General features: G+C 39.6%; 1 pseudogene; it reads right to left on the bottom strand.

The window, feature by feature from the left end:
- Positions 1–18707: 18707 nt before the first annotated feature.
- Positions 18708–21432, bottom strand: LOC114290975 (putative expansin-B2; annotated as a pseudogene).
- Positions 21433–21751: the final 319 nt, after the last annotated feature.

The following is a 21751-nucleotide window of genomic DNA, read 5'->3' as shown; positions in this document are numbered from 1 at the left end:
TAAAAAAGCATATAGTAGTATTTTTTAGATTTTAAGTCTTCTTTAATGGCATTTGGTAGCATCATGAATAGTGTCTAACCATGACATCAAAGTGTCATTCAAAGTCTTTAGCCTTGATGGTGTAATGACACTTACAAGTGTCACTGAACTGTCACTAAGTCTTTTTTTAATGGCACTTGATAGTGTCACGAATAATGTCTATTAGGACATCAAAGTGTCATTGAAAGTCTTTAGCCATAATTGTGTAATGGTACTTGCAAGTGTCACTGTGGTGACACTAGGATCTACCGTGGTGTGGGTATAAATATACTTGTTCAAAACACCATAGGACTAAAAAAATGTCACTAGAGGAGTAGTTTTGTGGCACTCTCAAGTGGCATTGAACTAAGAAAATGTTGTAGTGCACCAAAATCATGGATTTTATGTATTTTATTGTGGACTTAGAGAGAATATTTTTTGGATTTGGATGGAGACTGTTATTTGGTTAGATATGCTGATGGATTTAGAATATGGTTGAATAAATTATTTTAGTCAAATATGCTGAGATGGAATCTGTGCTTTATAGATCAAGGGGGTAAGATGAATTAAGCACCCATTTGATTAAAAATTTGAAAATTTTCAAAGAGCAGGTTTCGCTCGGCGAAATAAGTTGGAGAATTTTTCCAACTTCAAAAATCTTTGTCAAGCAGGTTCTCCTCGGCGAAGTAAGTTGTAGGGTTTTTTCAATTTTGAAAATATTTGCCTAGCGGACTCTGCTCGGCGAAGTAAGTTGGAGAGTTTTCCCAATTTTGAAAATCTTCACCTAGCGGGTTGTGCTCGGCGAAGTAATTTGGAGGGTTTTTCCAACTTTGAAAAACTTTGCCGAGCTAGTTTTGCTTGGCAAAGTAAGTTGGAGTGTTTTTCCAAATTTGTAAATCTTTACCAAGTTGGTTTTGCTCAACGAAGTAAATTAGTGGGTTTTACTAACTTTGAAAATCTTCATCAAGCTAGTTTTGCTTGGCGAACTAAGTTGGAGAGTTAACTTCGAAAATCTTTACCGAGCGAGTTTTGTTCGGCGAAGTAAGTTGGAGAATTTTTTCAACTTCGAAAAACTTTGTCGAGCGAGTTTTGCTCGCCGAAGTAAGTTAAAGGGTTTTACCAACTTCAAAAATCTTTGCCGAGCAGGTTTTGCTCAGAGAAGTAAGTTGGAGGGTTTTCCTAATTGTCCAATTCTGAGATTTCTTGCTAAGAAAATTGTGCTCGCCAAGAGACTAATTGGTAGATTTTCTAACTTTGAAGTTCTTTGCCAAACGGATTTTGCACGACAAGAAGCAAGTTGGTACTTTTTCCAACTTTGAAATTCCTTACCAAGCTGATTTTTCTCAACAAGAAGCAAGTTGGTAGTTTTTCTGGCTATGTGATTCTTTGTTGAGCAAATTTTGCTTGATAAAAAATAAGTTGATAGTTTGTCCAACGCTGAGATTCCTTGCCAAGCAAATTTTTTTCACCAAGAAGGTAGTCGGTGGTTTGTCCAATTTTGAGATTCCTTGCCAAGCAGATTTTGTGTAACAATCTGTTTTGAGTGACCGCTCCAGCAGTCAATCGGTCGCTCGAGCGGTGATGCGCAACTCTCAGTATCTTCCTTATTTGCAGGTGAGACCGCTAAAGCGGTTAAGTGGTCGCTTGAGCATAGATATAAAGCTCCCAGTTTTATCATTGTAGCTTTGTAAAACTTCTGAAACATTGAATTTACTACTCAAGTGGTGCGAAGTTTGTTCAAGCGATCTCTTTGATTTTGAGCACTTCGCTCAAGCGGTCTGTTCGGGACAGCACCCTTAAAAGTCGATCTAAACACTTTTTCTCTCACTTTTCCCACACCTCTTCTCTCTCTCTATTATCCATTTCCGAACCCTAACCCTAAAAACACATGATTTCTCATAGTTCTACCCAGGATCCACCTTAGATCTTCAAAGAGGGTTGATCAAGCTAAATCCTAAAGTTCTATTGTTTGTTTTTCGTCTTCTCAATGTTTAGAGTTGGGTCTTCACCTTTTGTCTTCAATCTTGAGGTAAGGCTACTTTTAACTTATTATATCTTTGATTTGATACACATACTTGGTATTTCATTATATATATATAAATATATATAGATTTCAAGATGTATGAAGGTTTGTATGTTATCAAATGGGTTTGATCAAAAAGGGATTGTATCTCATGATTTTGTTGAAGGGTTCATATGTATATATGATGATTGTGCTATAGATGATAGGAATTGACCTTTAAATGCCTTAAAAGGGAAAAGCCCCAATTTTTTTAAAACTCTAATTTTGAAATTTGATCAATAAGGGGTTTTGGTTCAATTGGCCTTCTAATCTTGAGATTGGATGTATTGATTTGATTTTGATGTTGGGATATGAAATTTGGGAACCTCTTAATACAAAACCTTGAGATGATGACAGGTATAACTTGAAAATTTTCTTTAATCGTGAATGTTTAATTTGTTGGATTGTTGTGAATTGAAACCACCATGGGAAAATTGAGATTTGGAAATTCATGCATCATAAGCATTTATAATTATACCTTGTAACTCGTAATGGTTAATGATCGAAAAGTATTGGGAGGGAGTAAATAGCATATGAGTTTGGGTAGTGAGTCAAGTTTTGGTTTTGAGTTATGTATAGTGTATTGGTACCTGATGAGAATACTGTCCCACATCGCCTGGGAGGGACTCCCACTTCCACCTTATAAGCATACTAGTCCCCTCCACCAAGTACAAGGCCTTTTCCTTTGAGGAGGAACAAAACCATGAGGCCCCGGCAAAAGCAGAAAATATCTGTAGGGGCATGAGAGGACCGGTATGCTTATAAGGTGGAAGTGGGATTCCCTCCTAGGCGATGTGGGACAGTGTCCTCAACATAGGCCCCCAGTGGACTGGGTTGCGAACAGCAGGAGAGTTTGCTGGACCGCCCTCTTTCTAGTGCCAAACTTGCGTGCCTGGCCTCTTACGCCCTCGCAGATATTGTTTGCTTTGGCCGAGGCCTCACGATTTTGTTCCTCCTCGAGGGAAAAGGTCTCCTACGAGGTGGAGGGGACCAATACGCTTATAAGGTGGTAGTGGGAATCCCTCCTAGGCGATGTCGGACAGTGTCCTCATCATAGCCCCGCAACGGACTACGCCACAAATAGCGGAAGAGTTCGAAAGACTGCCTTTCTTTTAGTGCCAAACCTACTTTCCAGGCCACTCATGCCTCTGCAAATATTGTCCGTTTTGGCCGGGGCCTCACGGTTTTGTTCCTCATCGGGAAAAAATGCCTCGTACAAGGTGGAGGGGACCAGTACACGTATAAGGTGGAAGTGAAAGTCCCTCCTAGGCGATGTGAGATAGTGTCCTCATCATAGCCCCCCAGCGGACTCGGCCGCAAATAGCGGGAGAGTTTGCCGGACTGCCCTACTTCTAGCGTCAAACTTGCATGCCTGACTTCTCATGCCCTTGCAGATATTGTTCGCTTTGGCTGGGGCCTTATGATTTTGTTCCTCCTCAGGGGAAAAGGCCTCATACAAGGTGGAGGGGACCAGTACACTAATAAGGTAGAAGTAGGAGTATGTCCTAGGCAATGTGGGACAGTGTCCTCATCAGTACCCGCGCGAGAGTCAAGGTGCCCAATTGTGCTGTCTTATGCATATCATCGAATGAATGTGAGAAATGTTTTAAGGTGTCCACGAGCCTACCCTTTTTAGAGTTGAGAAATGTGGAAAAATATAGTTTTGGGTGTCCAGAAGCCTATCATTTCAAGAGCGACAAATGTGGAAAGGAAAGATCTTGGGTGCCCATCGCCCCGCCGTTTTTAGAGTCGGCAAATGTGGAAATATTTTCTGTATATAAATCTATCCATATGTATGTATGGTTTTACAACTCTTGCTTGGGACGTCATAGCGTATTTATTATCCATTGTTCAATTGAGATATGTTGTAGGCATTGAGCGTCTCACATCATGTTTTAAAAAAGACTTGGATTTTAGTTCATGGATTGCATGGCATGATCATATGTATTTCGATTAATTATATAACTTGTTAATGATATCTCTTACTGGGCAATTGCTCACCTCAAAAACTAAAAATTTTCAGGAGATGATGCTATGGCGCTGCCAAAGTGAATTGACTAGGGATGGACTTTTAGATGGGAGCACATAGGCTCTATGAATATTATATGTTTAAGACTTAGGCTACTTTTATGTGGAGTTAGACCTCCATCTTTTGTGTATTCAAGGGCAATCCTTGAAAAGATGTTTGCCTTAGGACATTTATATTTTTATTGTCTCTTATCCTTTGAACAAATATCTTTATTTGAAAAAAATGTAACTAAAGAATGATGTAATCACTTGATTTGTTGAATGGGAAAGAGATAACCTATGTGTCATGTAATAGATTTATTTAATGGTCTAACGTGCCAATGTTAATCGAACTATTCTTGGATTACTGTAGTGGATTGACGATAGAAATTGTGGGACATTACATTTCGCTTGCCAAGAAGCAAGTTGGTGGTTTGTCTAACTCTAACAGTCCTTGCAAAGTTGATTTTGTTGGCCATCTGAGATTTCTTGCTGAGTGAATTTTTCTCACCAAAAAGCGAGTTGGTGATTTGTCCAACTCTGGGATTCCTTACCGAGCGGATTTTGTTCGCCGAGAAACAAGTTGGTGTGTTGGTAAGTCATAGCAAGGTTAGGCATTTTCGGAATAAGTGCTAACAAGATTAGGTGTTCTTGGAACAAGTCCTAGCAAGGCTTGGTATTTTTGAAATAAGTCCTAACGAGGTAAGGCATTTTTGGAATAAGTTATAGTAGGACTAAGTATTTTCAGAATAAGTCCTAACATGATTAGGCATTATTGGACTAAGCTCTAGTGCCTGCATATCGTTTTGGCTAGGCAATATTGCACGATTATTTTTATCGGACTAATAACAAAAAGCTTCAATCTTTCACTGGGTTCAAAGAAAATAAAAGCTTGGGAGCAATTGAGAGGGAATAAAAATAATCATAGGAATTATGTGGGTTCTGACACTGCCACGTGGCTTAATAATGGATTATCACGTATATGGTAGTTGCCAAATCCTTATCAAACACTGTATTTTATGTTATGCAAAAATCATCAAGAGATAAAATCTTATCAATATAAGAGTCTTAAACAACTGAAGATTCCTTGGGATATAATTTCCAGAACATTTAGGCAAGTCACTGGATATTATAAATAGAAGACACTCCCATGGATTGAGCTACACAATTTTCTCTCTATGAATTAGTCCATTAAATATTTTGATAATATTGGAGGACTAACTTGGGCGTCGGAGGGCCCCCGGCCGCTTAACAGTTGAGGGTATTTTGTCTCGTAGATGACGATTGCATGGTGGTACTGATAATCTTTTTCATTAGATTTCTTTATCAACAAATATGTGATTTTTCTGAAAAATTATTCAATATTCCCACAGTACCACGTGGCTATAATCCCTAGCTAATCATCATTCAATATGCCCCCTCATGTTCCCCAATCACCTAACACAATACCCCACCTACCCACATTGTCCACCAATCATAATACTATGAAATATCATGTGTCCATATTCCGGAATTACTAAATAATTACTCATTTTTTTGGTGTCTGTGCATATATATTGCAAAGCATGTTAAGTGGTGTAGAAATTGTTTATTAGGGAAAAAATAAATAAATAAATAAATAAAAGTTAGCGTGCAAAGTTAATAAATGAAACATAGCTCCAGCAAGGTTAGGTAAATTAAATGATAAATAGTAAATATTTATAGGCATGTGAAATGTTCTTATTCATTACTTGGACATCAAGTTTTCACAATGTATAATGCAATTTTATCACAATGTTTGTTTTAATTTTTTATTTTTCCATGGAGCAAACTTTTCCATTTTTTTTCCTTTGAAGATCTATTTTCTCCTAGAGTTTATAGCACAAAATAGACAAATCAGTTAAAGGATTAACTTTATGGTGGGTTTGATTTGATGCATTTCTCTAGATCCAAACAATTCTTCTCTTGTATCCTGCAAAATGAACTGGAAAAAAAAGATTTTCTACTTTTTGTTTAGTCATAAAATCTAAATTGTCTAAAATAAAAATTTTTTTAGTGATTTAGGCTAGAATTTAATGATTTTTTTAAGCTTGAGTCTTTGTGAATCTCACTAATTATGAGGTTCCTTGGTGATTAAATTCCAAACCCTCTACATTTATAACTAAATCTATTAAATTAAGTGATCATCTAAGATAAGTCGGCCTTTTCTTTTATTTACCCTTCTTGTCCTCATCTCTTAACAATTTATACATAATTGAGGTTTCTTTTTCTTTTTTTCTTTGTTTCTTTTTTTTTTCATTTTAAAACAAAATGCCTATTTTTTTAATTTTAAAAATAAAATTTTCATACAATTCTAGATGGTTTTTTTTAGAATAATTACTAACCTATCTGTTAGACTTCGGGTCGGGTTTAAACTCAAACTGAGTGTCCATAAGTGGCTTGACTAGATAGTTGACTTATAGGGTTATACATATTGGCTGATGACTTTTTTTTTTAGTACTGAGTTTTAAATGATGATCCATGAATATGTATAAATATAGCTCATAGATTTAACATAAAGTCAAGCAAGTCCAAAGGGAGGAAAAAATGGCAACCAGTGGGCGTCCATGGAGATTGGGCAAAGAGTTCGAGAGGAAGTCTAGTAAGCTTGAACTTGGAGGATGGCAACCAATGGTCCGCAGACATGGAGGTCGAGGAGGTGGGGTTAAGAGGGAGAATAACATATACTCTGTCTTTGTAGACAACATACCAGTATCTATGGGGGCACAAGGGCTATTTAAGATCTTCTCAAACTATGGAGTTGTGCTGGATTCGTATATTCCAAACAAGAAAAGAAGATCTACAGGATCTCAATTCGGGTTTATCAGGTATGATTGTTCGGTAGCAGCATATATGGCTCTACAAAAAGCCAATGGACTTTGGTGTGATGACAAAGCACTACAAGTTAAAATGGCTAAGTATCGGAAGAAATATGATAGAAAGGAAATAAAGGTACTTTCAGTGCAACAGTGGAGGAAAATGGAAGGTAATCAATCTACAAATGTCGCCTATCAAAGGAATAAGTCCTACGTTGATGTGGTCAGATGCAGGGTTCTCCAACCCAGTTCAGTTCGCACTTTGAAGGTTCAGAGATGAGGGAATGGATGGCTGTCTGAAAGTACAGTAGCAAGGGTAAAACTTCATCTCTCGGCTGTTGATCTGAATGATGAAATACATAGATGTGGGTATGGGGATATTAAAGTTCGAATAGGAGGTGGTAGGCAAATAATCCTATCCTTTCAATCAGTGGAAACGATGAGGGAGAATTTGTTGCCAATGAAGGAATGGCTTAATGATTGGTGTGATTCGGTAGAGGAGTGGGAAGAAGGTATGCTCTTTGAACAGGTGAGGCAGGTGTGGATCAGTTGTTATGGGGTGCCATTGATCCTGTGGAATAATAACACTTTTTGCAACATTGGGCGAGAATGGGGTGAAGTTCTTGAAATAGATGAGGACACAATTAATCTGTCAACTTTCCATTGGGGGAAAGTAAAGATAGAGACACGATGTATGGACACCATTAGCCACACAATCAACCTGGAGTGCAATGGTGTTTTTTATCCAATAAGGATTTGTGAGGAACAAATCATAGTTTCAAAAGTAGTGAAAGAACATTGCATCTGTCAATCCTTTATAAGGAATAATGAAGTTAGTTCCAGCTTTGAGGAAGATGAAAACACTGTTGTAGATAGAGGTAGCAGAAAGAAGGAAGAAGATGATGATGTGGCAGTATATGTGGGTGGTGAGGTGGCCAAGGGTTGTGTAGTGGCAGAAGGGGATAGGCAGATACCCCATGTTTGTAGTAATGACATGGATGAGGAAGTTAGATTGAGGGAGCTCTCGGTGGTGGAGGAGTTAGAATTGATGATGGGTGGGTCAGAGGAAGGCACTGTACATGAGGATGGTTTGTTAGAAGGCTTTGTCTAGGGGAGCCAGAGAGAGGTGGCGCACGCAATGAGGATAGTTGTAGAGGTGATGATGAGGTTTTCAAATCTGGTTTTATAAAAAGTTTAAGTGGGTCTGTTGGGCTATTGCAGGGGATTAATTTAGAAGTGGATTTAAATAGGGTCCACTTGGAGTCAAGCAAGGAGGGGTCGGCCCAATGGACTGAAAACTCAAGCAATGGGGCTAACCATAGCCTTCACTCTATTACTAAGCAGTTTAACAGGGTGGAGCAGCCCAAAGCATTGCAAAATAAGGTGAACTCAGCCCCTATCCGAAGGAATAAGCTAAAGGAGATAGGCAAGGTAAGCAGAAGTCAGAAAACTCTGAAGCAGTGAAAGCACAAAGAGGGAAAGAGATTTCTAAAGTCTACAATGAATTTACGGAAAGGGGCAGTCTTTAGATCTGCAGTAGCTGCTCTTTCACTATCCATGGCCAGCAAGTCTAGTAGAGATGTCTACGGATATCAGAGGCAAAAACATCAATTCAAATTGGAAAAGTCTTGGGGGTAGACTGTGATAGAAATGAGGGGGAGGTGGTTAGTAAGCTAGAGGAATTGGATGCTTCAGATAAAAGAAAAGAGGTGAGAAGGAGAGGTGAAGAAAATTGAGTAGTGAGGCTCTAGGAGCTATGAGGGGTAAACAATTTTGTTATGAAGATACAATCATGGAATGCTAGAGGCCTTGGAAGACTGGAGAAAATGAGAAAGATCAAGAGTAGTTTGGCAAAGAGGCAAATTAGTTTAGTGATGATACAAGAAACAAAGAGATCAAACATCACAACCGAAGTGGTAAAATCCATCTGGTACGAAGATCAATTCGAGTATATGGCAGTAGATGCGGAAGGCAGAGCAAGTGGGTTGCTCTGTGTATGGAATCCAACGGTGTTTCAAGTTCATGAGTGTTGTGGCTACTGAAATTTTATCATAATGTCAGGTACTTTGTTTTCCTCGTTTAATTGTGTGATTGTTAATGTCTATGGTCCAACAGATGTGGCCAAAAGGTAAGAAGTTTGGGCAAATTTTGCTCATTTGAAGGCTTCTTTCTTGGGGCCATGGTGTATAAGAGGTGATTTCAATGAAATAAGGAATACTAATGAACGAATTGGGTGTTCTAGAAGAGACCAAGGAATGAGGGACTTTAACTCTATGGTAGAACAACTAGAATTGATTGACCTACCAATGCTTGGGAGGAAATTTACTTGGTACAATCCATAAACACATGAGAAATGGAGTAGAATTGACAAATTTCTTTTGAATTATGAGTGGCTCCAAAATTTTAATTTTAAGTTATGGGGCCTTCCTAGGTTAGTATCTGATCATTTTCCTATAATATTGATGGAGGATGATAGGGATTGGGGTCCTAGACCGTTTAGATTTCTGAATGCTTGGGCCATCCATCGTAATTTTGTAGCTTTAGTGAAGCAAACATGGTCAGAATCTCAAGTGGAAGGGTGGGCTGGTTACAGATGTCTCATGAAGCTCAAAGCCTTGAAACAAAAATTGAAAGTGTGGAACTCTGTTGTGTTTGGTAAGGTTGAATCTCAGCTTAAGGTAGCTGAGGAGGAAGCCCATGCCATTGAATTAATTGCAGAAGAAAGAGCTCTTTTAGGCAATGAACAAGCTAGAAGGCAGGAATTAATTGATGAAATCTGGAGGTTAAACAAACTGCTGGAACGGATCTGGTTGCTAAAGTCTAGAATCAATTGGGCCACACAAGGAGACAGGAATACAAGGTATTTTCATATAATGACATGTAGCAGAAACAACAGAAACTCTTTGTGCTCTATTTAGGTGAATGGCTCAATGGTGGAGGAGTCTCTAGCAGTCAAGCATTAGGTGAAGAAGCACTTCAGGAACCATTTTTATGAACATTGGGCTGTTAGGCCTAAACTGACTGGACAGTTTAAAAACACAGGAGGCAGTCAAGTAATGGATCTGTTGGAAGCAGAGTTTACTGAGGAGGAAGTGAGGCATGTTATTAAGAGTTGTGCATGGAACAAAGCACCTGGGCCTGATGGTTTTAATTTGAATTTCTTTAAGAAATGTTGGGGAATAGTCAAACATGAGGTAATGCATTTCTTTGGTGAGTTCCATCAGAATGCCAATCTGGTTAGCGGTTTAAATAGCTCGTTCATTGTGCTAATACCCAAAGTGGAGAGCCCATCAAGCTTGAATGATTATAGGCCCATTAGTCATGTTGGCTCCCTGTACAAAATTTTGGCTAAAGTCTTGGCAAATAGGATGAAGCAAGTAATGCCAAGAATTATTAGTGAGACTCAATCAGCATTTGTGAGAGGAAGGAACATTCTGGATAGGATCCTTATTGCTAATGAGTTAGTGGATGGGTGGAGAAAATCGAATAAGAAAGGTTTGGTGTTGAAACTAGACTTTGAGAAGGCTTATGATTCTGTTAACTGGGATTTCTTGTTCAATATGTGCTCTCATATCGATTTTAGGGAAAGATGGGTGAAATGGATGAAAACTTGTGTAACCTCCACAAAAGTGTCAGTTCTAGTAAATGGCTCTCACCTACCGAGGAGTTTTGTCCACAGCGAGGGCTTCGTCAAGGTGATCCATTGTCCCCTTTTCTTTTTAATATAGTTGCTGAGGGTTTGAATATCTTGTTTGACAGAGCCAAGGATATTAGTCTAATCAAAGGTGTTGTCATTGGTAATCATGGCGTTAAAGTAACGTATCTGCAATTCACTGATGATACAATAGTGTTCTGTGAAGCTGAGTGGGTGGAAGTGGTGACTATTAAAAGAATACTCTAGTGTTTTGAACTAATATCAGGGCTGAAAATTAATTATAATAAAAGTGTGATCGCTGGTATTGGCGTGGATGAAGAGTTGATGCAAGTTTTTGCTTCTCGATTAAATTGTACACACCAAAATCTGCCTCTAAAGTACCTTGGTCTACCTCTCGGAGCTAATCCTGGTAGGAAGAGTACTTGGAAGCCAGTCTTGGATAGGTTCAAAAAGAAATTACCTACATGAAAGAGAAGGTTGCTTTCGTTTGCGGGGAGAATGACTTTAATTAAGTCAGTCCTGAGTAATTTATCTCTTTACTATTTGTCATTGTTCAAAATACCAGTGGGAGTGGCAAAAGAAATAGACAGAATCCAAGCAAATTTCTTATGGGGAGGATCCGATCTTAAAAGAAAAGTGCATATGGTTAGTTGGGAAGTCATTACTAGGAGCAAGAATTTGAGTGGATTGGGTATTAGAAGGTCCACAGATATGAATATTTACCTTCTGTTGAAATGGTGGTAGAGGTTTGGGGTAGAACACCAGACTCTATGGAAAGATGTTGTCAGTTCAAAATATGGTATGGGGGATGGTAGCTGGCTGCCGTACATGACAGGAAATTTTAGAGCTTCAAAAATTTGGTCAGATATAATTTGTGTAGTTAGAACTCAACTTGAGGTGTACAATTACTATCTTGAAAACACTGTAATCCAGTTTGGGAATGGTAGGAGAGCTCAATTCTGGTTAGACAAATGGATGGGCGAGGAGTGTCTTAAGTCTGAATTCCCAGATTATTTTCTCTGTCCACTAATAAGTATGGAACAATTTCTGATTTTAATAATAGGGGTGGAGGGTCTCAGGAGTGGAGTTTGGAATTTAGGAGGCCTTTGCTGGCTTGGGGGGAGGAGGAGGAGGTTAGTAGGTTATATACCTTCATAAGGTTTGCATCAGCTATTAGAGCCACCAGCTTAGATGTTTGGCTGTGGAAGGCTGACCCATCTGGGGTGTTCTCGGTTTCATCAGCGCATAAGGGATATGAAGCACTCTTGGAACCTGTTAGGACAATGGCAATGGAAGTCTGGCACAATTGTGCTCCACCCAAAGTAAAATTCTTTGGGTGGTTGGCTTGGAGAGGCAGGGTGAAAACAACAAGTTTCTTGCATAGAATAGAGATATTAGAAGCGAATGCAAATGTGGGATGTGTCTTCTGTCAAGGAGAGGAGGAAACAACTCAACATATCTTGCTATGTTGTCCTTTTGTTTGGCGGTTGTGGTCTCATATTATGAAATGGTGGGGTGTGCAATGGGTTATACCCAACTCTATGGAAGGGTTGCTGCAGTGGTGGTCTTTTTGTGAGATGAAAAAGAAGGAGAAACTGATATGGAAAGTCATACCTTTGGCTGTCTGTTGGTCTACGTGGAAGCATAGAAATAAATGCTTCTTTAATGGTTCTCGCCCAAATCTAGAAGTTTTATGTGAGATTGTCAAAGCTAGAATATCTTTGTGGCTTAAGGCATCCCCAGCCAAAGTGGAATTTTCTATTAATGATGTAGTTTTTAACTTGCAGCAGGCCCAGTTCTATATTAGGAATGGGAGTTGATGCTGCAGTAATTACCTGTGTTGGTCTGCTGGTGTAGTTTATTGGCTGCAAGTAATCTGCCCTCTGAGTGTTCCTGCTAGTGGTGTTCCTGCTGGTGGTGTTTTTGCCTGGTCAGTTTGGGCGCTGTTGTGAGCTAGTTTTGTATAGGAAGTGGAGGGCTACAAGTCTTGCTGATTGATTTGGTGGACTGCTATGGTGGTTCCCATAGTGCTAGTTGTTGAGGAGTGTTCTCTGCTAGTTAGGTTTCCATAAGGAAATGAGGCATCTGCCTACCCATATGAGTTGCTAATCTGAATTTGCTGATAGGTTTGTGTTGCTAATCTGTCATGTTGTCTGCGATGGTGATGTTGCTGGTATGTTGGGCTGTTTTGTTGGGCTAGTATATGGTCATGGTCTGAATTGTTTTAGTAATTTCTAGATTGTGTTTTTGCTGTAGGGAAGGCTATCTGTTCTGTACCTTCTATGCTCATCTGTTGTTTGCTGAACTGATAAGGTGATTGCCAAGGTGTAGACACCCCATTTTTGACCGACCCTAAGACTCAGACGTCACCAGTTGAGCGCTCGATGATACTACATATTATGCTCGTTTAGAAGTCTCAGAGTCGCTGCCGTGAGCCCTGCCTCCGGACTTCCGAACCCTCTTCTGTGCCTTGCCTCGGTTTGCGAACCAGACTCGGTTTTCTCTGTTTCTTTTCCTGAGGGGAGGGAGAGATCCCGTAGACCATCTCTCAGTGGCCGTGGGCTACATTTTGTGGCTGTAGGTCATTTTGCCCAATTCGGAGCCCCGGTTCCCGGTTTTCGGAGCCGTCAGGCCATGTGCCTCGGTTCGGGACCGCCAAACCACCTCCATTTGTTTCGGTTTTTAGCATGCATCTTATTTACTCCCTTTTGAGGGACACTGAGGTCTGAGAGACCCACTTCGTGGTCGAGTGCCACTTTCGGTGCTTAACAGGCAGTTTTCGGGGCCCCGAACTGCGCGTTTTGGCCCCCGAACATTCGTTTTGCATCGGTTTTCGTTCATTTTTGGAAGGTACCTCTGTTTCATCACTGGGAAGGCCGTAGAAGGGTGGGAGGCCAGCAATTGTTTCAGCAACCAGTTATATATCCTCCGACGCCCTCCGACGCCCGTTTTTCTTGCTTCCAAGCCAATGTTGAACACCCTTGGGCCATTTTCTTGAACTTTTAACCACATATTTGTGATGTACACACATGGGAGGACCCTAAAAGTTGGTGGCCGGCCACTAATGTTGCTTGACCCTTTTGAACCCCTACTAAAAGTGGCCTATTCTCTCTCCTGTTTTACAGTTGACAATTTTGAACCACAGGGTTGTGTTAAGGGCACCTGGGAGGACACCAATGTGAAGTGGCCGGCCACTAATTCAACTTGGCCTTTTTGACCCTTGGCCGGCCGGCTAGGGGAGGTGGCCAGCCGGCCACCTGAAGCTCCAATAAGTGGCCGGCCATGATCCTTGCAACATGTACATTACAGCTATGCACTTTTTTCCCTCCAAAAATCTCTATCCGGGGGGACAACTTTTGGGGGGAAACTTGGATTGTTTTCCCCCCACTTTTCCCTCCTTTTCTCCCCCTCTTTGGTGTATAAACTTGGCTGGCCAGGTCTGGAGAAAGGGTTAGAAAAAATTCCCTCAAGCCCTTTGCATTGAATCTCTCTCCCTCTCCATCTCCAAGCTTCCATTCTTCAAACCCTACACCATTTTACACTACACCACCAAGCCCTACCTTTCCATCCTCCACTCCAGCAGTTTGAGGGTGTTCTCTAGAGCTTAGGGGTGCTGCAAACTCAAGCCAAGAGTTGCTAAAGACTTGTCTCCAAGGGTAAGTACCAATTCCCTCTTTTTGAGCTTAATTTTGCAACATTTTTCTAGCTAGTTTGCTTGCTTTTTTGAGCTCTGGCCAAAACTGAAAGTACCTTTTATTTGAGCTCTATTTCATGTTTCATTAAGGGACTTTTGTCATTTGAGGTCCCCATCTTGCACTTGCTTCATTATCTCCCTTGTATGCCATAATCTTGCATAGTATTTTTGGTCTGTGTGTGATCTGTTTTGGAGCGTGATGTAAACTATACATGAGCTTATTTTGAGCCCCTCTTCAACATGGATAAGGGCTCATCACTGTTTGGGACCTCCATGTGTCACTTGTCATTATATCCCTCTTTGGTCCCCATTTTTGCATGATTTATTAGCCCATCATGCTTCTGTTTTTGGTCTTTTTACAGAACTGAAAACAGTCTTATTTTGACCCATTATTCATGTTTCATTAAGGGTCTTTGGCTTTTTGATGAATTTTTTGTATACTTTGTGTTTTGACCTCTTTTGGGCCCTACCTTGCATAGCATGTTGAGCATACTTGTATATTGTTTTGGGGGTTGCCATAAACTGTAAGTAGTCATATTTTTGGTCCCTCTTCAGTGTTGTAGAAGAGCCTTTTTCTGTTTGGGCTTTGCATCTACCACTTGCTTCATTATCTCACATTTAGGGCCATTTTTGCATGCTAGTTTTGCCATCCTTTTGTTTGCTGTTTGGCCATGCTTTGAACTGTAAAAATTCTTGTCTAGGGGCTGCCTTGCTTCTGTATTTTCATTCCATGTACCAATTATGCATGCTTTGTATAGCTGTAAGCCATTTCATGTACCTAGTTTTGCATTTCGGGAGAAATTCCATGCATCGGGTGTCATTTCGCCTCGTTTCAGGGCTGTTTTACCCCTCATTTTGCTACTGAAAATTGCATGTTTGCATATCATTTTCCATGTCTTTGCCATGTCTCATTAGAGTGGCATTTCGGTGCCTAAGGGTCGGTCCTCGGTTTGCGTGCACGCGTGCACGCATTTCGAGTTGTCTTGTTTTCATCTGATGGCCTCCTATGTGAGTGTGGCTGAGGCTCTCTCATGTTGGTGTAAGCCCATTATTGCATTGCGTATGCCATTTCATCCATAACATTGTGCATGCTCGGTTGTGTATTACCTTATTGCATTGTGTATGTCATTCCATAACATTGTGTATGTTAGGATTGTATCTTAGTTGCATTTCATGCATGTCATGCATATTGCATCGTGTTCGGGATAGGAGTTAGCCCGGGCATGGGAAACGAGGTACGTTTCGTACTCCGAGTGACGGAACGTGTCTCAATTCCCAGTCACCGACACTCTGGATTATCCATGATGGAGTTAGGTTCTTGTTGTGTTTATATGTGCATTCATTCTATATTGAATTGCACAATTCGACCCCTCGACCATCATGCATCGATATGCGTGATTGGTGGCACAAGGATCGAGGCATGCATATATTTGTGAAAATACATTGCTATGCCCCTTTCCTGCTCTCTGTTGCAGCGAATCAAGAATCAGCGGTCTTCCGAGGCTTGGCGCGCATTTCAAGAAAAGGTGTAAACAGAGGCTAATTGGGGCATCGTCATGGATTTCTGCGCAAAGGCAACCCGGGCATGCATCATTCATCATCCGGAGCGGAGTCAAGGCAGTCCCTGGCTTGCATGCCAGTTTACAGCTTTCTTAGTTAATTTGTAAATTAATTAGGAATTTGTACATTATTTTGGACTGTATTATTTGGACTGTAATATTCTTTTATTCGGGACTGTATTATTCGGACCCTCTGTGCGAGGGCATAATTGTAATAAGTGTGCGTGAGTGTGATGTATGTCTTCCAACCCCGCGCCTTTCTTCCCTTTTATTTACCTTCTTATGATGGTTAGATTAGGGCATATTTCAATTAGCATACAGTATGACAACATGTTTGCATCATTCATCTGTTTTGCATGCACCGGGCTCGGCGCATCATACTAACTGCATTTGTATTTCAATTCCAAGTTGAATACATGTTAGCTGTAGCATTCCATATGCCATGTTTAGAATAGCCGAGCCTGCTATAGTTTGCATTCTTGCATGTGTTGCATTAGGCATTTCTGTATACTTAGGATTCATGCATGATTTCTAATGAGTTTTTGTTTTGGCTTGGAGTACTCGGTGAGTTTTATGCTTTAGCATCCTTGCATGCGTGTGAGTGACCGCCATGAATAGCATGCTTACCATGAGGCTAATTGCTTATGTGATATAACTGCCTGAGTGCCTGTGGGTAAAGGTTGGGTTACTTGGATTGGAATAAATCATCAAATGTTTGTTTTAAGCCCACTAGATAGTGGCAAAACCATCTTTTCTAAGCCCACCTGAGGGTGGCAAAATTTGCATTTTAAGCCTACTTGCGAGTAGCAAACCATCTTTCAAATAAACGAGCACGAAATGTTTTGTTCCAATTCGGGCGACCCAATCTATACTTATATGCTGTGTGCATCACATAGTAACCTAGGCTAATAACCGGAATAAGGACATACAAAGTTTTCAAAAATAGATATCATGGTTAGTAGAGGCCGATCTTTGATCGGGCGAGCGGGGGTGCTCACGAAGTGACCTTCCCCAATCGTACCCAAGTTCCCGAGCCGAGGCAACTTTGGTGATGACGGACACGTGGCTTTTGGCACCGAGTCAGGGTTTCCTAAATTTCCCATTAAAAAAAAACATTTAGGTGGCGACTCTGTATCTGGCAAAGCAGTCCATGTTTGGCACTTCTTTTCTAAAAAAATCTGTTTTCTCAAAACGATTTGCCGGATTTGGACTCTTTGGTTCAGACTTAGAACCGTGACAAATTTGAGAGTCCTGAGCTGTAGTGACCCCAAATGAACTGAACGGGAGCTCGTTCCTCCCGGGGCTTTCGGGGACGTCTACACAAGGTGACTGCCAGACTAAAACTGGTCTGCATCATAGGAGTGGTTAGGTGTATTGTTTGTCTTCACCTGGTGGTTTTGCTTGTTGGTTCTGTTTTGTTTGATTGGTAGTGGTTTGTTAGATGAAGTTTAGGCCATCAGAGGTTTAATGCTTGTTGTCATGTGTGCTTGTGTATTAGAAATCAAGGGTGCACATCATATGGAGGAGACATTCAGTCTGCTGATGTTTGCAGCTGTGCTCATGTATGCCTAGATGGGTGTAGTACTCAGTGTTAGCTTTAGAGTTCAATTTGAAGCTGATTCTGTGGCCAATTTGAACCAGACCAGCCTGGAGTGCTCATCAATTTGTTATTTCTGCTATGCTGATTCTGCTGCTGATTCTGTGATTAAAGCTGCAACATGCCTGGAAGTGCTTATCAATTTGCTGAAAGGTGAAGCTTGGCTAGGCTGCTTGAGGTTGGGAGCGTCTATCTACTGATCTGCTGCTGTTGGGGTATCCTCCTGTTGCTGTCCGGCTTTGCTGATCTGCCACTATGCTTCTGGACTCTGCTGATGGTCCTAGAGTCACTGCTGCTTGGTGGAAGTGAGTATTGGTTATTGGTTGATTCTGGTGCGGAACAAATGAGTACAAATGCTGTTTTCGATGCATAGATCATGAAGAGATCAGAAGAAGCCAAATGCATGAGTTGCTAGCACATATTTGCATTACCAAATCTGAACTTAGCCAAAGGAGTTGAAGTAGTGGTTAGCACATATTTGCATTACCAAACCTGTACTAGGCCAGACGATTTGAAGCAGTGATGGTGCTCGGTCTAATGCTCTAGCAGAGGGGTTTTTTGGATGAATGGTGCAGCAAAAATAGTGATGCCTTTTGTTATGGTTGTTTGTTTTGTTTTGGATGAGTTGCTCTGTCTAGTGCTCTACCTAGTGGTTGTAGTTTTTTGGTTGTTTGTTTTGTTTTGTTTTGCTCTGCATGTTGGTTTCTCACCAATTTGGAGCTTCGAGTGTGTGCTAGCAGATGATTTGATGTGCATCTAGGTGCCAACCTAGTTGGGATGCTTTTTGCACCCTCTTCTTTATTGATGTATGTTTTCATACTCATTATGTTTTTCCATCAATAAAGCTTCTTTTAGTTGGGATGTTTTTTGCACCCTCTTCTTTATTGATGCATGTTTTCATACTCATTATGTTTTTCCAACAATAAAGCTTCTTTTTCGCTGATAAAAAAAAAAAATATGGACATATATGTTAACAGAGTAATGTGAGGAATTATAAAGAAAATGTTATAAAGATGATTATGAAAGATTTTTCACCTTTAAATTACACATATAATAAAATATTACATACTAATTAAATGATGAAAAATTTTGAAGATGCATTTCATGATATTTTTTTCCATAATCTCTAATATTATTCTTGTTAACATCTTGCCAACTTTTACATCCTCTTTCTTTGGGTTTTCGCTTGGCAAATTATTGGTTGTGAAGTGTGCGTCTATACATGATCTCACCTCCCAAGCAGCAAATTTATTGAAAAGGTAGGGGTACAGCAATGGGGGCTCAAAGGTAATTAACCAAGGATCTATAAGTCGCACCAGGTTGCCAATTGTCTGGTATCACACGACTAGCCACCAGGGACTGCCTCGAGTACTGAGTTGTTAGTCGGATCGAAAATGGTGGTTTTAACGTTGAACCGACGTCAAGCTTCCAAACAGCACCCCAAGATTGTTGCATCATCCTCCATCCGTCGACTGTTTTGTTTGATGCTTCCTTTAGATCAACATGAGCAAGGTCGCCATCCCCGCCTTCAAATTCAACCACGACAGCGAAGTAGTTTTGGTTGGACCCTTGGTCTACATGGAAGGCTATGGTCTTCCCTGTATAATCACATGCAACCCTAGAAGTACACACAAAAATCAATTACTGCATATTGTTAATCCAAGGTCATGTTTGATTCACAAGACTAATAGTGAAGTATTAATAATCCTATAAAATTAGTGTAGTATTCACTATCCAATTGGATTAATATCCATTGGATTAATAATCCCACCCCTACCCTATTACTAATAATCCTACAAATTTGTTGGATTAATTATCCATTGGATTAATAATCCTAAATCAAAATATTAAAACAAACATAGGATAATTGAGCCCACGGATTAATAATCCTAATCCTATGCTCTAATCCACCCAATCAAACATGCCCCAAGTGTTTCTTAACTTGTGTTAATAAATGATGAAGAGCAAGTGACTTCAAAGTAGTTGGAGTATTTGGATTCTTGGATGGTAAAATGACAAAATAATAATAATAATAATAATAATAATAATAATTAATAAAATGAACTCAGCCCAATGTTGTTGAATTTTCTTCGAAAGAGACTCGTGTTGAATTGAAAACAACTAAATATGGGCTAAGTTGGTTTTCGGGTAATTATTCTTTCCTTTAGATTATAAATTTATTATTTTTCATTTTTTAAAAGTCTTCTTTTAATAATTGGTAGCATTTTTCATTTATTATGCTATGAGTTTTGAAATATTTATTCATGATTGTAGCATCCAAATTTGGATTTTAACTCTTTTTTTATAAAAAAAAAAAAAAGTTTTACGTCATTAATTTCATTTTTTTTAACAAGAAATTAGCTTAGTTTATCATTTTTGCGTCAGATTAGGAGGTTTCTGCTAAAAATAAAATTGTAAAGCCTATGGGCGAAACCTTTTCTTTGTGTTGATGATTATATTATATTTAAAGGAGAGTTTCTTTTCTTTGTGTTTAATATCCTCAACATTCTTAGTATGTTAATGTACATGTAACAACTATGTCCTATACGTTTTCTTGCATTAGTATAGGCCTCGTAAAAAAAATAAAAATAAAATAAATAAAAAGAAACACTTTATAAAGGAAAAATGTATATACCGTGCATATTCAATTGGTAGTACTCCTGCATCACGAAGTTTGCCTTCTTGGCCAGGATTTGCCATGGCACCAACCAAATGCCGTTCCACTAAGATCAAAATGTGCTGAATCGGACGTGCATGGTCCTCCTGGGCAAAGATCTGTTGTGACCACCCTCACTGGCTTGCCAGAACATGACGGATGTGCAGTACATTTTATCTAATAATGGACAAGTATATGTAGAAAAGTGAAGAGCATTATGTATAGAGCATATTAGAATCTAGAAAATGCCAAACTAAACATATTAGAATCTAGAAAATGCCAAACTTATCTTATGTGTTTCCTTTGCTATATTGTCTTTGCATGAAGTTAAAAGTGATGTATAGAGCATTATGGAGAAGGGGAAGGGGAACATTGGTCCAACTATTCTTTTTATTTATTTATTTAAAAAATAATCAATGGCCTACTGCGTAAGACAAAACAGGATTTTCCATCCCACTCTCCCTTGTCCTTCTGCCCAAGTCCCTTTACTACTATAGGAGTAGAGCCACAGAGATATAGATAATTGTAGAAAGGGTGTTTGGAACAGGGGAATAGGGATATAGGATCGTCTGCCGAAGAGGACTTGCATGCAAGTCATTTAGGCGAGCCATGTATTTGTTGTCCTCAAATTTTTATTTTTATTTTTATTTTTATTTCATTTTATTGTTCTAATATACTCTCACATTACGCGAAATTTTAGAGACATGTGAATCTCAAGATATAATTCAATAGTTAGGAAGAATTTGAAATAGGAGGAGACATAAATTAATGAACCAAAGATCCAATGTCATATAAGTGAGATGTATATCAAGAAGTTGGTAACGGCTCGAGTTTTTTGGACCTTTCGGTTTTCAAGTGACATCAAAGGGTCCAACATTGGTTCACAGGTAGCATGCAACTTAGGACTCTTGAATTACCTGGTAACAAACTCCACATTCCTTGCCAGATCGATAGAGTGATGGGCTTATTGCAGTAATCATGGAAGAGAAAGGAGGCTGTGACACTGTATCTCCATACCCACAAGCTCCTCCTGCATGCATCCATGCAGTAGTACATATATATATATATATATTATTGGTTAACATTAATGTAAGATTTCATGGTTAATGTAAGATAAACATTCACAAAATTCTTTAGTCTTCATAGAAAAAATCTCTCTGATTTACCGGTGCTTCCGGCTCCAGTAGGGCTGCCATACCATGTTGCACCAGCAGCTGACCAACGGATTTCCATAGTTGACAAGTTGAAATGTTTGGTCTTAAAGCACAAGGCTGGATTTGAGAAGCAGCACAAGGCTAGCAAACATGACAGAAAGATATGTGATAAACATAGGTGGTATGGAATTGCCATAGTTAAGCTTTCACTATGCTTGTTGTTGGGTATTTAAGATTGTGATTAGCTTGTGATTGAATTTATAAAAACCATACTAGTTTTTATAGATGCTCAGAGCCTAAGGTTGTGTATTATTTGCTATCAATCTATATTCATCATTTTGGTTTCGGAAAAAGACAGTTTAGGGAGATCGAAAAGTTATCTGAAAGAGAAGTATATGATGTTGATTAAAACTTAAATGTGGCATGAATCACTTTTAGAATGAATTTACTTTACATAGTGAACTTTGGATAACTTCTTCAGGCTATCTAACATTGGTGATTTGATTTGTTTTTGT

The sequence above is a fragment of the Camellia sinensis genome, chromosome 1 (assembly GCF_055761805.1).
Source record: "Camellia sinensis isolate YWXY chromosome 1, ASM5576180v1, whole genome shotgun sequence".
Lineage (NCBI taxonomy): Eukaryota > Viridiplantae > Streptophyta > Magnoliopsida > Ericales > Theaceae > Camellia > Camellia sinensis.
Note: the sequence above shows the minus strand (reverse complement) of the source record. Positions and strands in the feature narration are given on the sequence as shown.